A 25,061-nucleotide genomic window follows, 5' to 3' on the forward strand; every position below is an offset into this window, starting at 1 on the left:
GGAATGGGAACGCGCCGGCCGGTGCGGCGGCGCGGGGCTTTGTTCCTGGTGGGACGGAGGAGATTCGGCGGCCGGGAAGGGAAGGAGGGAGAGAGGCCCTCCTGCGCGCCGCGGGGACTGAGGAGATGCGGGGCCCCCACAGTCGCCGCCACCGGGTGCCAGGGCTCCGCGCTCGCCCCGGAGCGTGTTAGGGCGGGAAGGGCGCAGTTCCCGGTGGTGGGGCCGGGCGGGGGTTCGGGCAGTCGAGAGGGATAAGGAGCGCCGTCCACTGGGACGGTGTTTGGGAGTTCATGTTACCAGGAGGGCAGAGATGGTGGAGCGGTGCCGCAGGGAAGGCAGGATGGCGCCGGGGCTGAGGGCCGTGCCGTCCGCAGGCAGGCTCCGGCCGAGGGGGCGGGAAGGCGCTCCCGTATCTTTGTAGTCACGCTAGCTCTCTCTCCATGCTGGACAACTTAGTGGCAGGGTACTCACTTCTGTCTTCGAAAGTTACTAAAAACCTGTGGGTTTGTCAGGCAGGGAGACGGCCGGGCTGGGGCAGCGGGGAGCCTCCCCCCTGCTAGCTCGTCGTTCACAGACAGCCCTTGCTGAGGCTGCCCCGGGCCTCAGCACATCTGCTGGTGTGACTGATAAATGGTGCTGGTTTTGGTACCCATCCAGATCTTTCCCGATGCCCAGCTTTTCTGAACTGTTGGCAGTGTCTTGCCATCTCTGGCTAAAACTTCCAGCTGCTTGAAGCTTTCTGATCACTTTCTTAGATAAATGATCCTTACTGAGGATCGATATTCAGAAGTTTTGGATGTCTTCTCACAAACGTCCCGGTCTTGAACGGCTTTTGGCATTGGTGCTGGCCAGTAGTGCAGTGTAGGTGGCTCAGGCTCCACAGTTGTGATCTTCCATGTCGGGTGTCTGAATGTTGAGGAGTTGCACCTTATTTTTGAATACTGCTTATATGTTTAACAGAGTTGGGGTTTTTTTTGTGTTTTGTTTTGTTTTGTTTTTTTAAATGCTGAGAAGCGCCTGGTGGTAGTCATTACATTTGTAATTGCAGTGTTTACTTTCTGCGAGGTATGAAATGAAACAGGAGTGAAAGCTATAAGGGCTTTGGGACTATTTATGTGATATTGGATAGGAGATTTCTGTATGCTGCTCAACTTCGACTGATTACAAATGTCTTAGGCTGGCTAATTTTTGAAAGAAACAACTACAGCTAGTCTAGGCTAAGCAGGACTTTTGCTTAAACGAAATGAGATTTTTGATGAGGTTGAAACTGTGAAAGAGGACCTCAGAAAGTAGTGACCCTATTGAAACCTAGGTTCTAGTGAACCTCGAAGAGAACCTATTGAAACTAGTGAGTTTTTCTTCCTACATAGACAGAATTGGCTTTTTTTGGTGCAGCTAAATCAATTACTTCTAATAACTCGTGTTTATTGGAAGTTTTAATTAGTCACGTAATTAGTTGGAAGTACATGTGCTCATGAATCAGTGGTGCATTACCACGAGTTTTCTATTATTTAAGTTAAAACATTCTATTTCAGCTTAGATTGGGCATGTGCCCCAGGGTATGATTATTTAGAGAAGACAGTGGCCACAAGTAGTTTAATCTGTGTTCCTTGCAATCTCTGATTTAATCCAAAGTACCTTTCTGCAGGTCACACTTTGTTTTACTGAATCAGCTGTGATATTTTTGGTTATCATCACCTTCTTTGGCATGCTCTTGTTTTTTGGTCATTCAGAAAATATTTCTGTCTCGAACACAGAACCCACAACAGGATCTTTTTCTTTCTCTCTCTGGGCTGCTTGCAGGGAGGCTTGTTAGTCCATTCCTCAGGGTTCTTTGACTATAAGCTTTATAGGTAGCAGATCAGAAGATACCACTGAGATGGAGATATACTAATGCAGAAGATTGGAAAAATATAGTAATTTCTTTTGCATTAGAAAAAGTTGATGGGGAGTCTCCTAATCTCTTTTGTCCAACTTCCCTTCTCTGGAAGTGACCATAATGACAGAGAATGAGTTGGTATTTTTGAGAGATGGGTGGCACTTATTTGGATAAAACCTTGTTATTATAATTACCTACATGTCTCCTAAATATACTCTTTAACAAAAGAGAGATGATAACTTAGAGTAGTTCTGAAATTGCAGAACAGGTATGATGAAGGAGAACCAATATAAGGAAATTCTTTTAGAAGTCAGTAAAAATGCTATAGAAACTTAATAATTGGTTAGCATTTAATTTTGGGGCTTACAGTTCCATATTATTCCTGGTGAGAATTTCTAGTGGTGTTTTTCTGGCTGCCAGTTCAAGAACGGGATTTTTAACTCATTTGCATTTTGGAAGTGTCTTAGCTCAAATACAGGACTGAAAGTAACCACAAATTATCATGTCATAATGAGAGTCTATGTATCAGCTACACACTTGACCTATTGCTGAAGAGTCTCTTGGAAAATACCTCTTGATGGAGACTCTCCAGCTGTGAAGGAATATGTGTGATAGGAGAGGTGGGAGACAGGGAGTGAATGATTCAGCTTTTTTTTTCTATTTTTTTTTTTTTTTGAGTTTTGCCTTGGCTGGGCTGGGTTTTGGATATTTTGTTCTGTTGTTTCTCCTGGTCTTAGTACCTTTGTGGGTGGAAGGTGAGAAGCAAACCACATGACTGTACCCTCTCTAACAGTTAAGTTTGGTTTCTGCTTAGTTATTTTTTACGCAGCAGGCCTGTAACAGGGATTTGTATGTAAGTATTTGCAGGTGTTTGGCAGCAAATTATTTTGGTGAGGGGTAGGGAAAGCAAGCATCTGGGAAATGTCAAAGCTATTAAAGGTTTTGGCAGGTCAACGTCCCCAAAGCCTGCCATTTAATGATGAATAAAAACTGAGTTCCAGAGAAACAGCCTGCAATCTGATGTTTTACAACTAGGGATAGGGCAGGCTGCTGTTTCTTATAAAAGATGCACAATATCAGCAGTTTGTTAAAAATTACATTTCAATTGCCAGCACAACAGGAAAGTCCACCAGGTAAACAAAACCTAGCACGTTTTCAGAAAATCAGATGTTCCCAGAAGTACACAATACCCACAAAGATATTCTTTATAGCTACTATTTCCAGGACACTGACTGTTTAGAAAAGTATCCTGTAACAAGCCACTATCACCCTGAGGTATGTCTGAGGTTTTCTTACATCTATGGTAGTGTGAGGGAGTCTGCAGTGATAATGGTAATGCGCTTAATGTGTGTAAGTGCCCCCTCACCCTTTTTTCTCCGCTTGATTTGGTAGTCTTCTGTATCGATGTATTTCACAATATAACTGTGCTTTTAAAGTTGCTTTTTTCACAGCTTAAGAATATAACTGGATTTGCATACTCAGGACTTGATAACTTCTGGAAAAGAGTAGCTTTTCTATGCTTGATATATTAAGGCAGAATTTTCATAGTCTGCAGGGTCTGTTGAGCGATCTGCCAGTGACAGGAAATTAACATGTCCTTGCTTCACAGGGATTAGGTGTCCACCTTTCTTTTTTCTTTTGCTCACTCCTCCCTCTCTCATCTTGCCTACCCACCTTGCTACTGTCTAATTACCCTGCAGGTACAGACCTGTGTGATAACAGAATTGAGATAATGAATTGCTTGAGGCATAAGGTGGCAGATTGATACGCAGCAATCTAATGGACAGATGTGTTGATGCAGCCTGCTTTCAGTGTACATCCACTAAAAAGGACCTGAGGAAATTAAGTAGCCTCAGAGACAGAGGAAGGGAAGATGCCATTATATCTTTGTAGTTCCGTGAGCTGCACAGGCACTCTCTTAGCTTTGGGGATGGCAGAGAGAGGATGTGAACCCATTTAAGAATGTATTTATTTGTGATTTGGGGAATAAGAAAAAGAATGGTGGTATTTGGAGAACAGTCAATTAGATTTTATATGTTCAGGAGAAACCACTAGAACTTAGCTTTTTAACTTTTGGTCTTGCATTAATTTACTGAAAAGACAAAACTTTGGTGGTGATATCTTTTAAGCCTTAACCAAGAAACAAACAAACTAACTAAAAGCAGAGTAGATGGCATCTTTTTTCCTCCCAGCTTGGTCAAATCTATATACTTGCAGATGGAGTGAAAAGATGATTGTAGACATGTGATTTTACTTTCAATTAAAATACTGTATTATGGTTCTTCTTGAAGAATAATTTTAGTTAGGGAAACTGTGGAATCCTGTGATGTGAGTTTGAGCACTTTTCAATACAAGGAAGAATGTACATTAGACCAAATGTAAAATTTTCAATGTACCATACTAGCTTGTGTACCTTGCATATAATTTCTCAGACTCAATGCTTTGTAAGCACATTATCATTGATCGGTAGAAGAACTGTATTTACAGCTGTCTTTTTAGCTGAAGTAAAATGGGTGGCCTTCTTTCTTCCATAGGTCTTTCTGTACTTGTTCTTTTTCTGCAGCTAGTACTACTAAAATTCTGCTGAGGAGATAAGGTACAAAGAAATTGCTAGTATCTAATTTGATGAGGGATATTTATATTTGTGTAATATTGCCTTGTTGGATACCAGGGTCTCTGATGAAATGTGTTCTCTATAAGTGTTTCTTTGTGCCATATAAAGCATGTTGCACCTTTTATCTTTTGGCAGACAAAAATGTCACGTTTTTGCGAGGCTTCTTGGTTGCCAAAATAGGACATTTTTATGTCCTAATCATCTTTATTCATCTCAGTTAGTGCATTTTGGGGCCTTTTTTTATGCACTCAGGTTTCCATATCTCTTGGTTTAGTGATTCAGCAACTTGCCACAGTTGAAAGTGACCCAGAGAACACTCTGATCTGGCTTGCCACCTGTTCTCTGGAGGGGATGAGGAAGGCCCAGAGAGTTGTGTTCTGCATTCTGCACCTTCTTTTGTGCTGCTAGTTAGTGTCAGGATGCTGCTGTTGCTTCTTGTCCTTGCATAAGTGGGTACATCCTCCTTCTCCAGTCCTCTGGCAGCAGTAGTGTCAGTAGCTCCATCCTCTGATATACTGAGGTTTTTTCCTGTTTCAGGGCTGTGGCTGTGTTTGTAGTGGTTAGCAGAGATAGCTTGCTGCTGTTAGACAGATAAGTTGGTAGTTTAGCAACATAGGGGGAATTGAGGGCAGCCCACTGTGAAGTAGGGGGGTAAAATTGGTGTTGGAATCTGAGACTAGGCCATTGTGGTAAATAATCCATTATTCAGAGAGCCAAGAAAAGACAGATACCACAGCACTGTGTTTGGGGTGCTCATGTGCAATCTGGAAGAAAAGGTGAGAAGGAGCTCGAGGGTGAGCCTTCCACATCAGAGGACAGTGTACTGGCTTAGAGGTCTTCCAATATGCCTCTCAGTATGCTGTACATGCAGATTATCCCCTTCCTGCTTCAGTGCTTTAGTATGAAGAGCAATTTCTGTAATAGGAGAGACTGAGATGTGCTCAGGTCAGGCATTCCTGACTGTTTTATACCAACCACAAGCTAGTGGATTACTCCATTAGAGGTTTCTTCCAGAGCTAGATGGTTTGTAATGCCTAGCTTTAGCAGTGTTAGATTCTGTACCACATTGTGAGCATCCTTGTCTTCTGCCTCTCATGAAGCTAGTGAAGAAGGAGGCATGATCTGTGTTCCACAGCCTGGTATAACTTTTACCCTAATTGTAAATGAGTTAGTCTTGGAAATACAGCTTTTGTGCATGTAAGCTTTTGATGAATGGATGATAATGACTTGTTACAGTCAGTGTCCTAGAAATAGTAGCTATAAAGAATATCTTTGTGGGTATTGTGTACTTCTGGGAACATCAGATTTTCTGGAAACATGTGCTAGGTTTTGTTTGCCTGGTGGACTTTCCTGTCATGTTGGCAATTGAAATGTAATTTTTAACAAATTGCTGGTATTGTATGTCTGCCAGGTTACAGGTGATTGGCTGTTTTTTAATTTATTATATATACATGAAGAAACTTTAGCTGCCTGGATTTTGGTAACAAACTGTTCCCTCTGGCTTTGATGAATGTGTTGTTATCTGACTATCGCTAATAAACACATAGACTGTTGTAGTGGTGAAGAAAAGAGAACCTAGATCTATGGTTTAATTAATTGCTGTTGATTTTAGTATGTAATCAATTTAATTTGTGCTTGAAAAACCTCTGAAAACACTTCCTTTAAAAGCACAAAGTATTTCACTAAGTTAGAAAGAAGTAATTCCTGAGGCATGTAATCTTTTTTTGCAGTCATTCAATTATTCTTGCAGTTATCAGCCACACTCAGTCCTTGGGACTAGTTTTATTTTCAGATGAGATGGATTTGATTTGGAAGATAAAAAGTCAAGTACAACCTATGACTGCAGGTTCTGGGAAGCCTGGCACTTCCAGTGGCAAATTCAGTAGGTTAGGGTGTTTAAGATCAAACTCTGGGTGAAAATGCAGGGGTTTTTTTAAGTAGTAGACTGGATTTTAAGTAATAAATGTTTGGATTAGTAGATTTCAGTTGAACCACTGAGATTGTTATTAGCCTGTTTCCTAAAATTTCTGTCTGTTCTCTACTGGGGCTCTGGTCTAGCCCCAGTATTGGATTTTTTTTTGACCTGTAAGGTTATAAACATTCAAAAAAAACCCCTGCTATTCTATTATAGCTGCTCTTGCTCTTTGACTATGGTTTGTTGAAATAAAACTGTCTTTCAAATATCAGCAATATGCGTGTTTTAGAAGTGCATCTTCAATCCATACGTAAATTATAGCACATAAATATGGACAAGTCTTACATGCTTTCTTTATGACTGTGGAAACAAATGACAATTCTGTCCTTTTTGTAACTTTGCAGGTATTCTCTTTCAGCAGGTATTCAGCAGTGGCCTTGCTACAGTTGATGCCAGCTGTTCTGTGTTATTTTGAGAGCTTTTTGTATTCTGCAGTATTTTATGGATGCTAGTATTCTTTTTGTCTAATTTCTTTTTGTCATGTATACTGTGGTTATGTAAAATATTTTGTTGCTGCCCTGCTGCTCCCTTACCTGCCTGCCTTCCAAAAGTATATTTAAATGTGAAAGCTCGAATCTTATGTTAAGATTTATCTGTCTGCATTAAATTAGGTATGTTGTTTCAAGACACTTAATGATGGGGCAGAGGAGGAATTAGTTTTAGTTCTGGCTTGACTCTTAATATTCTTCCATAGAGATTTTGCCTTTTGAAGCTTAAAAATTCTGCCTTTTCAGTCTAATATTATGCTTTGACTTCAGTAGTGCTTTCTGGAATGATATTTTTCTCCCCCCTCCCTCCTCCCCTACCCCCAGCCTTGGTGAGCACTGGACTTTTCTCCACGGAGTAGCTTTGCTGAAGCACAATAGTTTTATTGTTAGCATTGATAAAATGCATCATAGGATTTATAGTTCCATCTAGGAAATGAACCTCTAGAGGAGTTATGCCAGAAGCCAGTTAAAACTCCATTCCCCAGGAAGTGCAAGAGTAGAGTGTCAAAATCTTTTAGCTTTTGTGGGGAATATTCTTTTGTTTAATACCTGCTCTCTCTGCTGTGCAAAGGCAATTTGAAGAAAACTAATTTATAAAAACCTGCATTTTTAACTTTTTAATTCCATGTCATTGAAACACTTTGACTGTTCCCTGTGTGTATACATGCTGTTACTCTATTTTATTTTGAAATGCAGATGCTCATTCTGCCCTGAAAAGAGAATAGCTGTTCTCTTTGTATGTTAGGGTAATAAAGTGTACGAACAAGCTGACCTTTACTGAAAGCTAGAGACTACTTAATGAGGCACTCCAGCTTTCATTATGGTCTGCAGGAGATGATATGCCTCTTACCAAGAAAGAGGATTTGGGGGCTAATTGGGAAAGAGTTGCTGTGTTCAGCTGTGACGTCTTGAATCTGCAAGTATAGAACAGTACTTCTGAGGAAAATCAGGGCTGAAGCATTGATTCTCTGTCTAGTTTAAGGCTGTAGATCCAAAATGGTCAATGATCATGTGGTGCAAGATCACGTGTTGCTAGAAGGAGCTGATAAATAATCAGAAGAATCTTTGAGAATTGTTTTCTAATGGCTTGTGCTTATTTGTGAAGAAGGCAGCCCCTAGTTGCTGTGGTTTTGGAAATACTGCTGCTCATGAGATTGGAACCACATTGGAGAAGTTAACGGAGAACTGTGTTCTGTGGGAAGGAACCCCACGGTCTCACAGGGGAAGGACTTCTCTTCCTGAGCAGTGGAAGAAGATCTGGGGTGATGAACTGACCAAAACTCTGTCCCCTGTCTCTGTGCACTATCAGTGGGAAGGAGGGAGGCATTGGGGGGAAAAAAAGTGGTATTAAGGGCTTATTTTACTTCTCATTATCCTCCTCTGATTTTGTTAATTATAAATTTACTTTGTACCTCTAAGTTGAGCCTGTTTTGCCCTTGGAGTGTCTTCTTCCAATCCTTAGCTCATGAACCCTTTGCCCAGCTGTAGCCGGGGAAGGTGGGTGGGTGACCTTCATGGGTGCCTGGCGTTTGACCAGTGTCAAACCACGACAGTATTCTGGGTAATCATTTTAATTTCAAAGACTTTAACTTCTTGCTCTGGGAGGGACAGGAGGGATATACTATGTGTGAATGGGAGGTGGTGAGCATTCCTGAAGGGGATTAATTTTGAGGTGACTTAGATGCTTTGATCCTTGCCATCTGCAGGCTGGCTTGTTTTAGCTTGCTAATATAGGGATAGCAAATTCCCGCCTTCCTTTTATGTTTGGAAAATTGCTTATAGCCCACACATGACTCTGTAATTGGGGAGAGATTGTTCATTCTTGCCTGCTGGAAGACATTTTTCTGTCTGCTGACATGGAGTTCCAGACTAAATAGAGAGAATGCAAGAAGAATGTAGATGGGAAGCAGGGCTGCACAACTCCTAAGCTACAACTCTTGAAGAAATTGACACTAATAGTCCAGAACAACATCCTGTATTCTGCAGGATGAGGGACGTAAAATTGCTCAGTAGCACTCCGGGCCTCCTCTCTAGTATTTGGTTACTGTGTAGAAACTTTAGTGAGTTAAGGAAGATTTTATTTATTGACAATGAGCAATAGTTCACTCTCATGAATATGTTTTTCTTGTTTATTTTAATTTCAGACCTCTTGAATGTGGGTAGAAGGGATCATATACATGGATAAGGGGCTGGTGATTGTAAATTTTATGCTCTGCTTCTCAACCAAACATCTTAAATACTGTTAAGCTTGTTCTCTGTTGAACTTGTATTGCCCTGCCTCCTTTTAAGTTGCTCTTTTTTAAGTCAAGATTTTCCAAAAGAATGAGGATTTTCTTTGCATTGAATTTTCTAAGAATTCTGCTTGGGTGCTTATCCTGCAGGTAAGATAGCACTCATCGGGTTACAGAGAGATTTAATCCCTTACCTCTTCCCCACACCAAAGCCATTTTCAAAAGTTTTTTATGTGCACATGTGTCATTTGGAACTTTTTGTCTCTCTGAGGGTATTTATTTCTTATTAAGGTAGACACTAGCAGCATGTGAGTCAGAGTCCTGGCATAAGCTTATAGGTTTTTTTAGTGGAATTTCCCCCAGTGTTTCTTCTACATTTAAGGATTTTAGGAGTTTACTTTGGATTGGGATCACTCTTTGATTATTTTAAGGTCTCACAGAATTTTGTTCAGAAATGTGTTTGATAAAGGCCGTGTTCTAGGATGAGTAAATGTAGTCTGTCCAACTTTGGTTAGATGATTTACCTTGATGCTTTTGTAGTTTGTGGCTCATTCTAGGTGCATTGGGTCCTAAGGAAAGAATATTAAGCACTCTTCTCACCCACCTCACAGAGGTCTTTTTAAAAGAAACCAGGGGCAGTTGAAACCTCCTGAACTCACAGTGACTGTCACCTGCTGGTTGCTGGGCCTCTGCTAACAGGAGATTTTGTATTTGGGGTTAAATTTGAGTAAACTGAATAAAGCATGGGTTTTTGGTTTTTTTTTGTGTTTGAGAGACCTTGGGTGATATAGTAGTATTAAAAAAAAATTAAAAGAATTGGCAATTCTTCCATCTGCTATCATTTTTGAAGAGCAGTAAGTGGTTTCTAGTAATTGAATTGCTTTCTTAACAAATGTCTCTTTAAGAAGTAGTGACTAAAGCAAGCTGAGTGAGTCAAAGAACATAAACTGTGCAATACCTGTAAAAATGAATTTTTTTTTCTTTGAGGACTGTGTTAGATATTGGCGCTTATTATAGGAGGACCTTTGGGACACCTTGGAGGATAATTTTTTGTTGCTGTCTCTGTGGAAGTATTTACTTCTAGATTTAGGTAGGTCAGTCAGTGGTGAGAGGAAGTCTTAGCATAGGTCATGATACAAGTAGGCATTGCAGTAGATTATAAGCTATACAAGCTTGTGCTGACTGGAATGCTTGGAAATGATGGCATGAGTTTTACAACTATGAGTCTAAATTCCAGGTCATCTGATTCTGCTAGAAATTTTCACTTAGATGACCTTGTAGGATCACCTTGCTTTCCTGAGACTGAGCTCACTGGAACACTGAATCTCAGTTCAGGCAGCCTGATGTTTGGGGGATGCTTCACATAAACCAAGAAGTCTATAAGGGATTCTCTCCTTTTCACAAAGCATATTCAGTCACAGAGAGACAGTTAAATACAGCCATCCTTCAAGAGGCAGAGTAATCGAAAGATAAATTTTCTGCAAAGGGTTACTATCACAAGACATATCATTTAGTCTGAACACATCTCTGTACTCACAGCACCTGCAAGCAGTAAGAGCAAAAAGGGCATCTATATGTTGTGGTCCAATAATTATACAATTAATAGATTGTGTATGTGTGCATGTTTTGCATGGGAAAGATTAATTTGTCATGGTTGGATGAATAGAATACAGTAGTTCAGGTTACGAAATTGCAGGATTTGTTTTGGCTTAACTTTAAATAATTTTATCACTTATTCTAAGAAAAATACTTCATCCTTTATTTGCTTGCAAAATGGTATTTCTTTGTTATAAATTTCTGCGCTGGTATTGATATCTTACTACCTGTTTTATCAGTAGTAAATTTTGATTTCCAGAGTTCAAGCTGCTATCGTATATAAACACAGGACGCTTGTGACTGTTTGGAGGACTTGGAGACAGGTTGGAGTCTCGGGTTCACATGGTGAACTGTGGTGTGTTAGGTTGTTCAAGGCGGTGAAGGAATAACTGGAAAGCAAAAAGGTGGACAATTAATTGCAGGTAGGGGAAGGTGACAGTTGCAGTCAGTGTAATAACAGGCTGTGGATGAACTTAAGCTGAACTGAACATTAGTTTGAACAGCTGTCTGGCATTTTGTTTTCCTTTATGCATTTCCTCCTGTGCCGCAACCCTTCCTTCTGCCCCCTGTAAAAAAATTCAGTCCAATTGGGATCTGACATAGATGTGAAAAATATGTCGCCTTCATCTCTGTTAATAACATTAGGAAGCTTTTTCAGATGCTTTGGTAAACATTTTTATTTCTCACTTAACTGCTTTTTTGTTTTACAGAGGAGAAATGGATATGCTTAGAGCATACCTATGTGGCTGTGTAGGGGTTAAGTGCTATTTAAAAATTGTTTTAGTCAGGGGAAAAAGGTTTCTAATTCTAGTGAAGTATTTTTGGAATTTGCCTTCTCAGTTAGTAATATTTTACTAATTGAAGCAACCCTTTATTTAAAACAGGCTCACAACAATTCATCTGGAGAATTGGCTCGTGGGCAAACTGAGGTGCCTTCATTAATCAGTGATTCAACGTATTTTATATGCTGATGTTTCTGAAGTAATGCTTTTAACTTAGAAGAATGTAATCACATCTGTGCATTCCTTGTGGTTTCTCTGCTGCTGAGGGCTGCAGCTTATAAAAAATTTTACTGCCTTACAATCTTGTGTGTAGTGAAAATTAACAAACAAAACAAGCATATAGTCACTAGGCTCTCTTTGGCTGTTAGTATCAGGTTTGTTTGGCAACATTAAGACATTATAAATCTTTGCTGAAAGAATACTACGAAGAGGCAGGTCTCTCTTTCCCCCTTTCTCTTCTGTACGCTCTTGCTTGGCAGAACAGTGTGTATTCTGACTGTAGTTTGCTCAATATGCTTATATGTGTTTGTAGGAAAGTGAGTTACTGTTTGGAAATTCTGCTTTTGCTGTAAGGGAAAGGACAGGACAGGGCCTATGTTGATCTACAGTGACAGTTGAAAAATTTTACAAATTTTCCTGCCCTAAACTGCATTATACAAAGAAAGTCACATAATTCTAAAAGGTCAACATACAAATCTTGAGTAGCTAACTGTACACTTGCAGGGGGTGTTTTCCCAGTGCTGCAGAATCACTGCTTGTTCTTAGTTGCTTAGTTTTGTCAAATGGCTTGCTGCTTGTTAAGAAGTCTACTTTGCCAGATAAAAATATTTTGAAAGAGTAAAACCTAACCATCTGGCTTTTTGGGTGAAATCTGTGGAGTGATGAAGACCTGCTAATACTTTTGGCTGGACTGAGATTTGGTAGCTTTTTCTGGAAAGATTGCCTCTTCTTCATTAATAGATGATCGCAGACACACCTCAGGTTTTGACAAAACAGTATTTGTGCTTTCCCTTCACAACATTGATAAAAATACCAGCCTGCAGATCTACCTTGTCAACAGACCTGCAAACAAACATGTCCAGGCAATAAAGATGCTTCAGAAGTTGTGGTTGATTTCAACAGCAATATTGATACACTACATGATATACTCTGTAATAATGAAAATGTTACCAAATAATGTCAAAACTGACTAAGCCTTTTAAATAAGCATTCAGTGGTCTCACATGTTTTTTGTTATTAATTGCCTCAAAATTTCAGATTTCAGCAAATGTATCATGGGACTATTGCTTTTGTAAATTGTCGGAACCCAGGAAATTCCTCTAGCTGCCCTAGAGGACTTGTGCCCCTGCCCGGGGGGGCTCAGAGACCTTGGCACAGAGCCCAAGACTCCTCTGCCTTTGATCTTTACCCATAGAGCAAATTACCACCTTTATATGAAGAATTACAAGTCAAGTGAGTTTAAGGAATAATAGTTAGTTTGTCACGGGGTGAAAAAACAGATTTTTGAGCTTTTTAGACTGGGGGCTTGGGGTCCCAAGATAGAGGAATTTGGGCGTGCCTTGTCCCTTTTCCTTCTTCTTCCTAGCCTCCATGTTTTGAGTGATGGTGGCACTTTTAGATTGGTTTAGAGTAGAAGCTCACTGTCTAACATAAGTGATTAGTATTGGGAAATAATTGTCAATAATGTACACGTAGTTTTTAGTATAAAAAGACAACACCACCTCTGAGGCGGTCAGTGTGCCTCAACCCGACCTGCCAGACAAACCTCGGCGGGTCAGAGAAAGAATTTTATAGATAAGAAACAATCAGCAACCTTGAGAACGAGAATAGAAGAGTTCTGACTCCTTCTTCAAGTGCCAGGCTGGGAAGAGAGACTTTCTAATGCATCTCGGGGTCACTCTGACCAGCAGAGATTCTGAGAGTAAATTGCTGTGATCTAGAAAATTACTTTATTTGAAGAATCTATTCTAGAAGTGCTTTCAGTTTTTTTTTTTTTTTCCGTGTGGGGCAGAAGGAGTAGTTACTGCTCTGATAATGAAACCCTCCAAAAGTGCAAGAAAAAGAATCTAACCTATGATAAAGTAGAAATTATGAAGGCTTTAAAGGAAACTTTTTTTCTGAGAAAAGAGTAAAAAAGCAGAGTACTTTTCCAGTGTACCAGTATGAAAGTACCCTTGGTACTACAGATGTGAATTGAAACTTAAGATCCCTGCTGAAGTGATACTGATGAGATTGGAGAGTATTTGATAAGAATAAGGGTTTGTGGAGCTTTGTTGTTGGTACAAGGAAGAAGTTGGTGTTTCAAGTGGATTCTTTGGGACTTTGAAAAGGATCATGAAAATCAAGTTAGACATGTGTCTTGGTGAGTTTTTCTTTACTTGCTGTGATAAGAGATCCTGATTTTAGTGCCAGAGAAATAATCATGATAGCTATTTAGAAATTTAAAGTGTGTAGTTTTTTGAGCCTAAAGAAAAGAGCAGGTTAGTTGAGTTAAGCAGCAATTGCATTTTATGTAATTTTCTTGATGTAATAGTTTAACTGTTTATCCTTGGGTGAGTGTCCAAGTTAATCAGCTACAGAGCAGGCAGTGTATAATAACTCTATAAATGTCTCTTGTGTTTGATTTCCATTTCCACAAGAGCTTTAGGTCTTGTAGCTTAATGTGATCCTTGTACTTGTGCCATTTTACATTATTCTCGTTCATTCATATGGTAGAGGAGAGGAATTAAAGTTCCAAGCCTCAGGCCAGTAGCAACAAATCTTTTCTTGGCTGGATGAGAACATAGAGTGGTCCCAGTTGGTTGCAGCCTGCAGTCGTCAGTGACCTGAACTGATGAAATTTGTTAAGACGTCTGTTTTCTTGTACTCTTGCTAGATGTAAACATTGGAATGGGAATAGCCAACTGAAAAGGTAGAGACCATTTGGACAGGCAGGCAAGGGTGTTATCCCATCTCCTGTAAGGTGGGATTAAGGTTAACTTAATTAAAATTCTTCTATGTATAAAAATCTGAGGTTCAGCGGAAGTAGGTATAATTATGGTTATTAGCTTGCTATTGATGCATTCTTTTACCATAGCATGGTACGCTTTGATGCTAAATATTTCTTACATTTGCTCTCTCAAATAGAGGTAAGGTTGAACCTGATATGGCAAGTGCTTTCCCCTTCTGTATGGCAAAGTGTGAGGGCATTTTGTGCTCAGCGTGTCTGCCAAAGCCTCAACAGCCTACTTTCCATAGTACTGATTCAGGTACCAGAGTGTAAAGGATGGTTAGAGCTGGGAGCAGTGTGCAGATTGGAAGAAGAGCCTTAATTTGCTATTTGTCACAGTAAGCAATGTGTCTGTTACCATGAGGTGAACACTTATTTCTCCTTAGCATTTTTAAAAATTGTGCATCATGGAAATGTTGTTGTGATATAAATGACAGTTTTAACCAGGAAGTTTTGACACTAGTGCTTGCTGGTTTTTGTTTGTTTGGGGGTTTTTTTTTGTGTGTGTGTGTCATTCAGGTTCTTTAGTAAAAATACAAACCTACCTAGTACCTGCACTATGTCAAAGTTTCCTCTGATTTGTTTAGGTGGTGGGTGTGGATTCTGTATATTATCTGTGGTTAGTAACAATAAGGGAATATGATCAAGGCTTTGATCCAGTATACTGCTTTAACTAGAAACACTTGTGTTCAGTGGTTGGTACCACCAACCTTGTATTCTCAAAAATAAAAAAAAAAAACCCAGAAGGTATACAAAATCTACAGTTCCAAGCAGAGTGTTTTTCATCAGTGTTTTCCAAGCTTGTGTTTTTAAAGACCACACAGGACCAGGATAAATGCAAAATAAATGACTAACAACAAGTTGTCTGCTCTCCAGCGAAAGTAATGAATTTGCATCCCAGAGCTGGACTATTGAATAAATATTTCTGATTTTTGGAGTGGCACTTATCCTATATAATTTTTTGTAGAAGTCTGTGTAATTCTAGTTAGATTCTCTTTCCTGAAAACAGTTTATTATAACTTGATGGAAAAAACAATGTCAAAGCTTCAGTAAAAGAGCAGGAAAAAGTGAAACTAGATGTTACGAAAGAAATTAGGCTTTACCCAAAAGTGCACAATGGAGATTTTAGTTTTCCACCTGAGGTTCACTCCTGCTTCTTAAATGACTGAATAAAAAATTTTGTAAGCAAAAAATGTTGAGTGCTCAGGTTTAATGAAATGCAAAAAATGTTTCTATTTTAAGTTGTTATATAAAATATGTTGGTTTAGATTACTGTTTGGAATAGTCTTAAAATAAAAATAAAAAGAGGAAATAGATAAGGACATAATTACAGGCATACACATTGAGTGTTGTTTTCAATATGAGTTACTATCATTAGTGCAGATGGTAATCTGTATAGGATTGCTTGTTTAACTAGAGCTGCTTACGCATTGAAACAGGAGTGTTTGGAATACCATTGCTTCTGACCTAGAAGAATAAATTGAAGTACCTGCTTTGGTGTGGAGAGTGAAGGCGTTGAGTGAAGATGTTTTGGCCATAGATGCTGGTCTGCATTCAGTTCTTTGCTTAGAGTAACTCCAGCCTTTCAAAGTATAACAGCCAGGTAGACTTCATGCAGTCAATAATACTGTCTTTGTCAGTAGGTCTTACGAGCCATGCTAATGGCCTGGGTTAAAATGAAGTTGGTACATAAGGATGTGCATGGGGAGAGGAGGAAACTGAACAGATTGCCATTTCTTCATCTCACCTGAATACCTTTAATGAGATCTTCCTGCAGACTTGGAAAGCTTGTTATCTTCTGCTTTTGAAGATGTAATGGGCTGACTGATGACCTCCCTGATAAATGCACTTTCAGGGTTAATTCTTCATTAGTACAGCAGTTGCTGAATGCACATATATATGCAGTGTGCAGCTGTCAACTTCCTTACCTCTGTGAACTTCTATCCTGGATGCTGATTTTTTTCTGGAGGACAGTAGGCAAAAAAGATATATCTGTAAGATACCACTTCTGTGCTTCACACATTACCTGCTTGAAGTGCCAAATTGAATATGTATTAGTGTAGCACACTTGCCTCAAGCAGGGTTGTTAGGGTAGGAGAGAAAACTCAAGCTTTGAGCCTAAATGAAATGGGTAAAAATATTCACTGCAGTATCAGTAATATTTCTTCTACTTCTTAGTGATTGATTTAGTAACATACATCTTCATTCCTCTCAGCTGTTTTTCTTCTGAACAATGTTCTGACACATAGCTCCTTCTGTCTGTCCTTTCTCTAGTGCAGGTCTGACCTCTTTTTTGCTTTCTCTCCTTTCTCTGCAGAACTTGATAAATTTCCTGGTTATTCCTTGTTAGATTGTTCTAGTTATTTCCTTAGGAGATTTCCTGGTTGGGTTTTTTGCGATTTTTGTTTTAAATTATTATTTTGTTTTTGTTGTTTTTAATATCTGGTTTTTACCACATCAGAAATTGCTACAAGAGAACTCTTGGTAGCTCTTTGGTATTTGGCCTTGTATCTGTATTTTGTCACAAGAGGGTTATGTCGCACATTGCTGCAGTCCTTTGTTCCTTCTGGAAATGGTCTCATTAGGGACTATCAAGATAGAGAGAGAAAACACGCATGTAAACTCAATGTGTTTTTGTACCTGCAAGAATTCATCCGCAGATATGATTGGAAAAATAATTTAATTGTATTGGAAAAGATTTGATTGGAAATTCTTTGTGTAAGATGATTTTAAAAAAACCTGGTTAGCTGGCAACATTTTGAGGGGGAGATGCCTGATGTATTTGAAGTGCAAGTTTTCTTATGCTCTTCTTTTTTTTTCTTTTTTTGTCTGTGAACAGAATAAACCAAGTATGTTTATGGCCTTTTCCCCCCTGTTATTTAAGTACATGAATTCTAGTCTTCAGCTGTCTAGTTCTGACTATGTGGGAGTTCCAGTCATTATGTAATAAAAGCAGTATTATAGTCTCAGAGAAGACAAGGTCAGTTCATTTAACAAAGAAGAAAAATAGCCATTGACAAACATTGAAATTTCATGAAAAGCGAAGGATAGTCCTTTGCTGCTTTCAGACCTTTCCTTTCTTTGGTATTTTCCCATGCAGAACCAGTGTTGGCTTGCCAATGAGATGGGGATAAAATAGACAAGTTTTTCAGTGTCTGGAGTAACGATTGTCTTAATGGACTGTCCATCTGTCTCCTAATTGCTATTCTGCTTACACAGATGCATGAGCAGTGGAGAAGTGGAGGTGTTGAAACAAAAATGCAAAGTGGTAAAATGAAAAGATGTGAGATCTGCTGCTATTTTATGCAAGGAGTGAACCTCAGGCTCCCCTGTTTGTTCCTTTTGGGAGAAGTCGGGATGAACCACTGCTCTATACAGGTTACTGATTCCTAGGGATATTAGGATAAAAGAGAGCAGTGAGGATTTGGCTGGAGAAAGGCAAGAAGCTTGTGTCTCTCCAGCAGGTATGTTGCTCTGCCTCCGTTCTCCTGGCAGGAAGTTGGACTGCTAGTGGGCATGCATTCAGACAATCCTGGGTGCTGTTTTTCTTCAACATACCCAGTTTTTCTTCAGTTACCCGCTTCTGTGCAGATCAGGACATACTATTTTCTGGGCTGAAATCTCAGCCAGATCATAACGGGAAGAACTTCTTGCAAAATTGCAAACATGATGAAGTTTGTATTTGTTGTTTAAAGTTGGAGGTTGTCAACTTCAAAATTTAAAAAGGGAAAAGAAATGTATCTAATTACCAGTCTTTTTCAAACATTTTATTCTCTTATGTTACATTTGCATCCTGTAGAAATTGTTTTTCAAAGAAAGCTGATAGTGTTTTGTCTCAAGAACTGACAATTTTGAGAAGAGCACCTGCAATTGATGAAGGACCTCGATGGTCTAGATAAAGGACCTCCTCTGAGGTGAACTGTCTACAAAGGATAAATTCGCCTGAAAGAATAGTACATGAGACATAGATCCACTCTCTTGTTAGAGAGCAGTGAAGTTGCTATTACCTTTAGTCATGGCTCTCTGGACAGGTCACTTGATAGGGTAGCTAAGGCTCTGGACCTGCGTTCCAGAACCCAGTGGAAGACTAGGTTTGTTCTGCTGCGTCTGTGTTGCATCTTGCACTGCCTTGTGTCTGTCTGGCTTTTAACTTGTTAGTTCAGAGCTGTGAGTGACAGAGCTAAGGTGAAAAGCTTTATGTGTGACGGCCAATACAATTTTCCTTTCAACTGCCAAGGTGGTTTTTTTATTCTGACAGCAGCAATTGGAAGTAGCTGTGTCTGGAAATCCAGATCTAGAGTACTAGGCTGTACAAATAGACTGTGGAGCAAATTTATCCTTTTATATTGTTAACTTGAAACTTTGAAGTATGTGTCAGATCCCAGCCTGTATAAAAGCATGTGGCAGGGTTATGAAAATGGTCAAGGGGGTGGAACAGTTGCTTTTTGGGAAGGGACTGAAAAGATGAGGACTCTTCACTTTGGTTTTCCAAAAACATGGGGCAACTTATGCTGTCCCACAATGCAGAAACTTGTGTCAGACACAGCGGGAGTTTACTTTAAAGTGAACAAATAAAGATACTTTAAACAAAGATGACTTTTTGGAGCATTCTGCTACAGAATATTGTGGGGCAGACAGTACCAGCATGTTCAAAGCAAGAATTTGACAGAACTAGTGGGAAATATGTCCATCAGCATAAACGGGGAGGATAGGTCTGTGATAGACCTTCTAGCATGCATGTACATGCAGGAGCATGGAGTGGGACACAGAAGGGACGGGGGGCTGGCTTGCTCTGCTTGAATAGTGTCTCTCTGAAACAACAATAAAGTACTTGTGTGAAGGAGGTGGATGTTGTGCTAATTCAGTAAGGCAAAGTTTGTTTGGAGCCATGTTTTTTGCAGTTGGCTGTTGATACACTGAATAAACATTGAATGCTGGTGCTTTTCACCTCTGACCTCTTTCTTTAAATCTGTATGACTTGTAAGGTCATTTTGACCCTGCTTTTCAGGGGCTTTTTTTGGTTGTGTTTGTTTATTTATTTGTTTGTTTTTTGAAAAGTGTATAGGTTTGAAACCCTGGTACTTGGCAGAATTTCTTATTAAAGTAATGAAGACCCGGATGTCTTTAGTCTGAGAAACTACAAAGGCCTCTGCTGCTTGAAATTGTAACACAAAATATTTTCAGCAAGCTGGGATAATAGTACTTTCTGTCATTTTATGTTACTTTTTTGGCCCCTTATGCTTGTATTGTAAGGCAATTTTGTGCTATCAAATTGCATGATTTTTTTCTTTTTGACATGAACTTTACTCAACTGGTTTGGTGAAACATTTTTTTCCTTACTAACTTCTCCATGTGCTGCCACTTGAATCACAAGTCAGGAGCAGACTCCACTTGGAGACGTATTGCTGGTTCAGGTTGTGTGATCCTAAGTCATAGCTCTCTTCTTTAGCTTGGTCTACTTCTTCATCTTTCTGTGAAACACCTTGAATGGATGAGGAGAAAATGGGGTATCTATAATAAAGACTCCGTTGTCTTTGAAATTCCTCTGAAGTTATTTAGTAATAGTGTTACTAGTATAACTAGCCATTTGTGTACATTTTAGGACGTGTGTGTAAAAATAAAGCCATATTTTTATGCATACATACAAATATATACAACCAGAAATGCCTTATTTCAGTCAGTATAAAAATACTTTGGTGTTCTCATTCTTTCACCACCATCCCATATTCTTGTCACGTAGCATAGGTTCTACAATATTTATATATTCACTGGTAGTACTTGTGGATGTATTTAAATGTGCATGATAGGTTTAGTTGATGTCATTTGGTTAAAATACAGTGCTACTTTTGAAGCAATAATATGTTTTCCAAGAGATTCTCATATGAGAGCTTCAGGGAATCTCATATGCTATGCTCTTTGCTATTTCTGGGAAGTTCTTAATTGTATATTCATATTATCCTTGTATGAGACTTTTGACATAATCACTTTTTTTTTTATTCACCAAGAAGTTGTGGTGAGTCCTGTTCTAAAAGCCAGGTTTAGAGGGGAGATGGACAATATATTACTTGGTCTGTATGCACAGTAGGCATTCTTGAATGTTTTTCTGGAAATGAAATCTGCAGCAAATATGGAATACTGGTTCAGGAGGAGGAAAGTTAAAATATCCTCTTTTACTGTGTGGAGAATAGAGAAACCCAAAGCTATTTTGTTTCATCAGTATAATACCAACTGTTGTATTCTGGGAAGCTCTATCTCATCAGTATTTGCTTGAGGAATGCTGGTTATGGGAAAGTGTGGGTAACCTGAAGAGATTTTATTCTTGGATTTTTCCCTGGGATCTTTAAGTAACTGGGCAGAAATCATGCAACTTCTGTGGTGCATTTCAAGTAAGAAGGAAGAGAGGAAGTGGAGAAGTAACAGTGAGCAAACTTAACAGAAAGGGCTGAGAGATGACATTCCTCTCTTTGGTGTGTGTTTTTTTGTTAGTGATACGGTTTATTTATATGGCTTAGTTTTGAAAAGGTTTCCTTTTTTGAACTAGGGCTGAGACTTTTCATGAAGACTTCTTTCAGTCATCTCCTGTCTGAACCTTTCTTTTGGACACATCTATGGACATTTCTTTAGCCTATAAAAGGTGGTGAAATACCTATTCTGCTAAGACATTTCTGGCCCCTCCCTCCAGGTATTTAAAATAATAGTTGTAACCATTATATAATCCAGTGGATTTAAAGCTACCTTGGAGAGTAGAAGAATGCACAGGGAGAGTCCTAGGAAATTGCAGTATAGGTTGGTAAGTTATAGGATAAGGAAAAGGAATTTGTATGACCACAGGTGGGAAGTGAACAAAACATATATTTTTTTATTATGATTCTGCAGTTATGCTGAGGCCATGTAAAATTCAGCAGAACTAGAGTCTGCCACAGGTAAAGTTAATAGGGCTTTGTATGTATATTTATAATTTTCTTTTACCTGGAATGTGACATGGATTTTTACAAGTTTTGGAGATAGCCAAAACCTGTTTGCACATTATTTCTCTATCTCATCAACACAGAGAAATGCCTGAAATAAATGTTTTCATTTCAAAAGTCTAATCAATTTTTATTAGATTTTTGAAATTTTTCTCAAAAATATAAATTAGTCACTGCCTGGATGACTTTGTAGAGAACCAATTCTGTTCAGCTAAGTGCCTTTTTTTAGTTTGTTTTTAATGGAACATGTATGTGTGTGAATAAAACTATAGTTACATAGTTTTTGTGAAGATTATTTGAAAATGTTTAATAATATTTCCTTGATTATTTAATAAAATATCTAAACCCTCTGACTGCCTCTTTAAAGAATGAACTGTTATTACAGTTGCAGTTTGCATGTTGGAAACATGAAATTGAAATAAACTAATGTTGCTTATGTCTATTATTCATTGAAACATTAACTGTTATGTTGTGATACAATATTTGGGAATAATATTAGGAATACCTATTCCATAGGTGTAATGAACCAGTGCTAAGTCTCTATCAAGAAGGAATTGCTGTACTGGTATTGCCAAAAACAAAGTTGTGGATCTTGACTATTTTAATCTATATTGGCTTAATTTCAGTCTGGAGAGTTTTTTGTGTAAACTGCCTTTGACAGAGTTGCTGTGAATTTTGCATCTGATGATGTTTAGCCTGTAGCTACCTAATGAAAATGCTCTGTCATGAGTAGTATTTGAAATTCATCAGCTGATGAGGACAGCTGATGCATCTGTAAGTTTTTACACAGTCTGCAGAGTTATGTTGATATAAGTCTGCGACAGAGTTCCAGCTTCATTAGATTTCTGCATGCCAAAGAGAGCACAGCATGGCAAAATACTTCCAGAGTAATTTTTATAATGCTATCAGTTGAGACAACATGTAATTACAGCCTTTTCTTTCAGCAAAACTGAGTCCAGAGCCCTATGGTTCTGCACTGTTTTCTTCCAGTTTTTGCTCCTAACAATTATGTGCACTTTGGATTCCAATCTTGAGCCTCATAAAATTAGCATAGCTTGCTGTTGGTGTGTTTGCTTTGCCTTACCTTCCGTTCCCGTCCCCTTCCACCCCCCCCCCCCTTCTTTTTATATATTTTTCTTTCTTTTTCCTTGGTGTCTTTCTTTGTGGTTCTCCACCAAAGCTGTACCAGTTGACAACAAAAAAACCTTTGTCTAGGCTTCTGTAGATTTCACAGTAGGTTATGCTGAGTTCTTGTATAAAGAGACTGTAAGTTGTTGGTACTGAATTTCCTAAATGAACTGTTTAACTGAATTGCTTGGAGAGCCCACAGTGGCCTAAAATGAACAACAGGGAACAAAACATGCACATTTTTAAATACAGATGCCAAGACTGCAGTGCAGAATATTTCCTAAATACCACAGAGAAAAATTGCATTTGATGTTTGTGTTATAAATTAAATGGACAGGTCAACTAGTTGATCAACTAATGTCAAGACCTACTTAAGCTAAACTTCAGTATATAAACTGTGAGTTATGGTAATTGTCTTTCTTTGTAAGAGTGCAGGTGACAGGGTTTGCGAAGAAGTGTTTGTTAGGTAGGAAATAAGGAGAAGCAGGCCTAGCAACAGAGTAAATTTACAGTGAAGTTTATCCATTAATTTCTTCAAAAGTGCAAGTTCTGCTAAACTTATTTTCAGAGAGCGTCACAACCATGTCCCAAAAGAAGAACTTTGCAGGGAAGAAGGGAGGAGAAATCCAAAATGAGAATTGTGGTTTTTTGTTTAGAAGTTTACAAAGAGAAACTGCAGCAACCACTGGAGATTGCTTTTATTTTTTTCCTTTTATTTTTTCTTTTAATATATATGTAGAAGAGGCTATGGAAATGAGGGACTCCCAGCTCTTTGGGAACAATGCCCAAACCCAGTACAGAACCTCCTTGTCTTGGATTAGAGAAGTAACCTGCATGTAATGACATTTTTTCTTCTTCCTAGACCCCTGTCTCCTTAAAAGCATCTCCTGTAGTTTCAAAGGCGAAAAAACCAATCAGGACAGAGATTTTTCAAAACTAAAAACTTTGATCTGTTTGCCATCAGCTATGTTCCTATGTAATTCTGGAGTTCAGCTATTCTTTTTCTTTATTGTTTATTTTTTATATTAATCATACTTCTGACAACATCATGCAATTTAACCTGAAGTAACACGCTGCAAATGTCATACAGAGGAATTTGTGCCTTTGATTTCTACAAGGAGTGATCAAAGTGTCTAATTACCCTGGTTTTAGCTAGAGTAGAGTTAATTTCTTCTCAGTAGCTGTTACAGTGCTGTGTGTTGAATTTGGTATGAAATGGTGTTGATAACAAACTGATGTTTTGTGTTTTGCCAAGTTGTGTTTATACTAAGTCAAAACTTTTTTCTCCCCCTTGTCTGATGCTCTGCTGGTGAGGAGGTGAGCTAAACAATCTGGGAGGGAGTATAGATGGGACAGGTGACCTGAACTGACCAAAGGGATGTGCCACACTATAAAACATCATGCCCTATATATAAACTGGGATGAATTACTGAAAGGGTGGCCAGGCTGCATTCAGGAGGGGTGGTCTGGCATCAGTCAGCGGGTAGTGAGCAATTGCATTGTGCATTGCTTACTATTTCCTTTTTATTATCATAATTATTTACTATTGAAAAATAGGTACAGTACAATAATAATTATTAATAAATTGTTCTTATCTCAACATTCAAGTTTCACATGATTTATTCTCCCCATTCCATGTGGGGTGGAGGGGGAAGAAAGAGGGGAGCTGACTGAGCAGTTGGTTATTTCCATTTGGGCTTAAACCACAGCAGGCCCCTTCCTGTGTTTTGGCACCGAAAAGACTATAGTGGGTTGACCCTGACTGGGTGACAGGCACCCACCAAAGCTTCTCTATCACTTTTCTCTGCAACTGGACAGGGAAGGTGTCATGAGTTGAGATAAGGACAGAGCCAGGTGAGTCACCAAATGCCATCTTGGGCAAACTAGGCACACATTAGAGAGATTAATTGAATTTGTTGTTAAGAAAATGAGAGCAGGCTAATGAATAATCAAGTTAGACATTAAAAATACCTTTCCCCACCCCTGTGTTTTTTCCATCTCTACCTCATCCCCCCCAGGGATGCAGGGAGATGGGGAATGGGGATGAACATCAATTGATGACAGGTTATTTCTGTTGCTGCTCAGGGAGAGGAGTCTTTCCCCTGCCTCCAGCATGAGGTCCCTCCCATGGAAGGCAATGCTCCACAAACTCCACCAATGTGAATCCATCCCATAGGCTGCAGTTCTGCATAAACTGCTGCAATGTGGGTCACTATTCCATGGGTCCTTTGAGAACAGCCTGCCCCAGTATGGGTCCTCCATGGGGTCACAAGTCTTACTAGGAAACCTGCTCCCTCCTCTGCAAGGGTCTGCAGGTCCCTGACAGAAGTCTGTTCTAGCGCAGGTCTCTCATAGGTTTACAGCCTCCTCTCAGGCATCTACCTGCTCCAGTGTGGGTCTCCTCCATGGGC

At 39.2% G+C, this 25,061-nt stretch overlaps 1 protein-coding gene across 3 annotated transcripts in view; it reads left to right on the forward strand.

Moving 5' to 3' along the window:
- The window catches only part of TNS3 (tensin 3), a 210,936-nt gene that overhangs the window by 11,999 nt on the left and 173,876 nt on the right, over nucleotides 1–25,061 (forward strand). The gene's annotated exons all lie outside the window — the stretch shown is intronic.

Source organism: Haemorhous mexicanus, chromosome 1, assembly GCF_027477595.1.
Source record: "Haemorhous mexicanus isolate bHaeMex1 chromosome 1, bHaeMex1.pri, whole genome shotgun sequence".
Taxonomy (NCBI): domain Eukaryota; kingdom Metazoa; phylum Chordata; class Aves; order Passeriformes; family Fringillidae; genus Haemorhous; species Haemorhous mexicanus.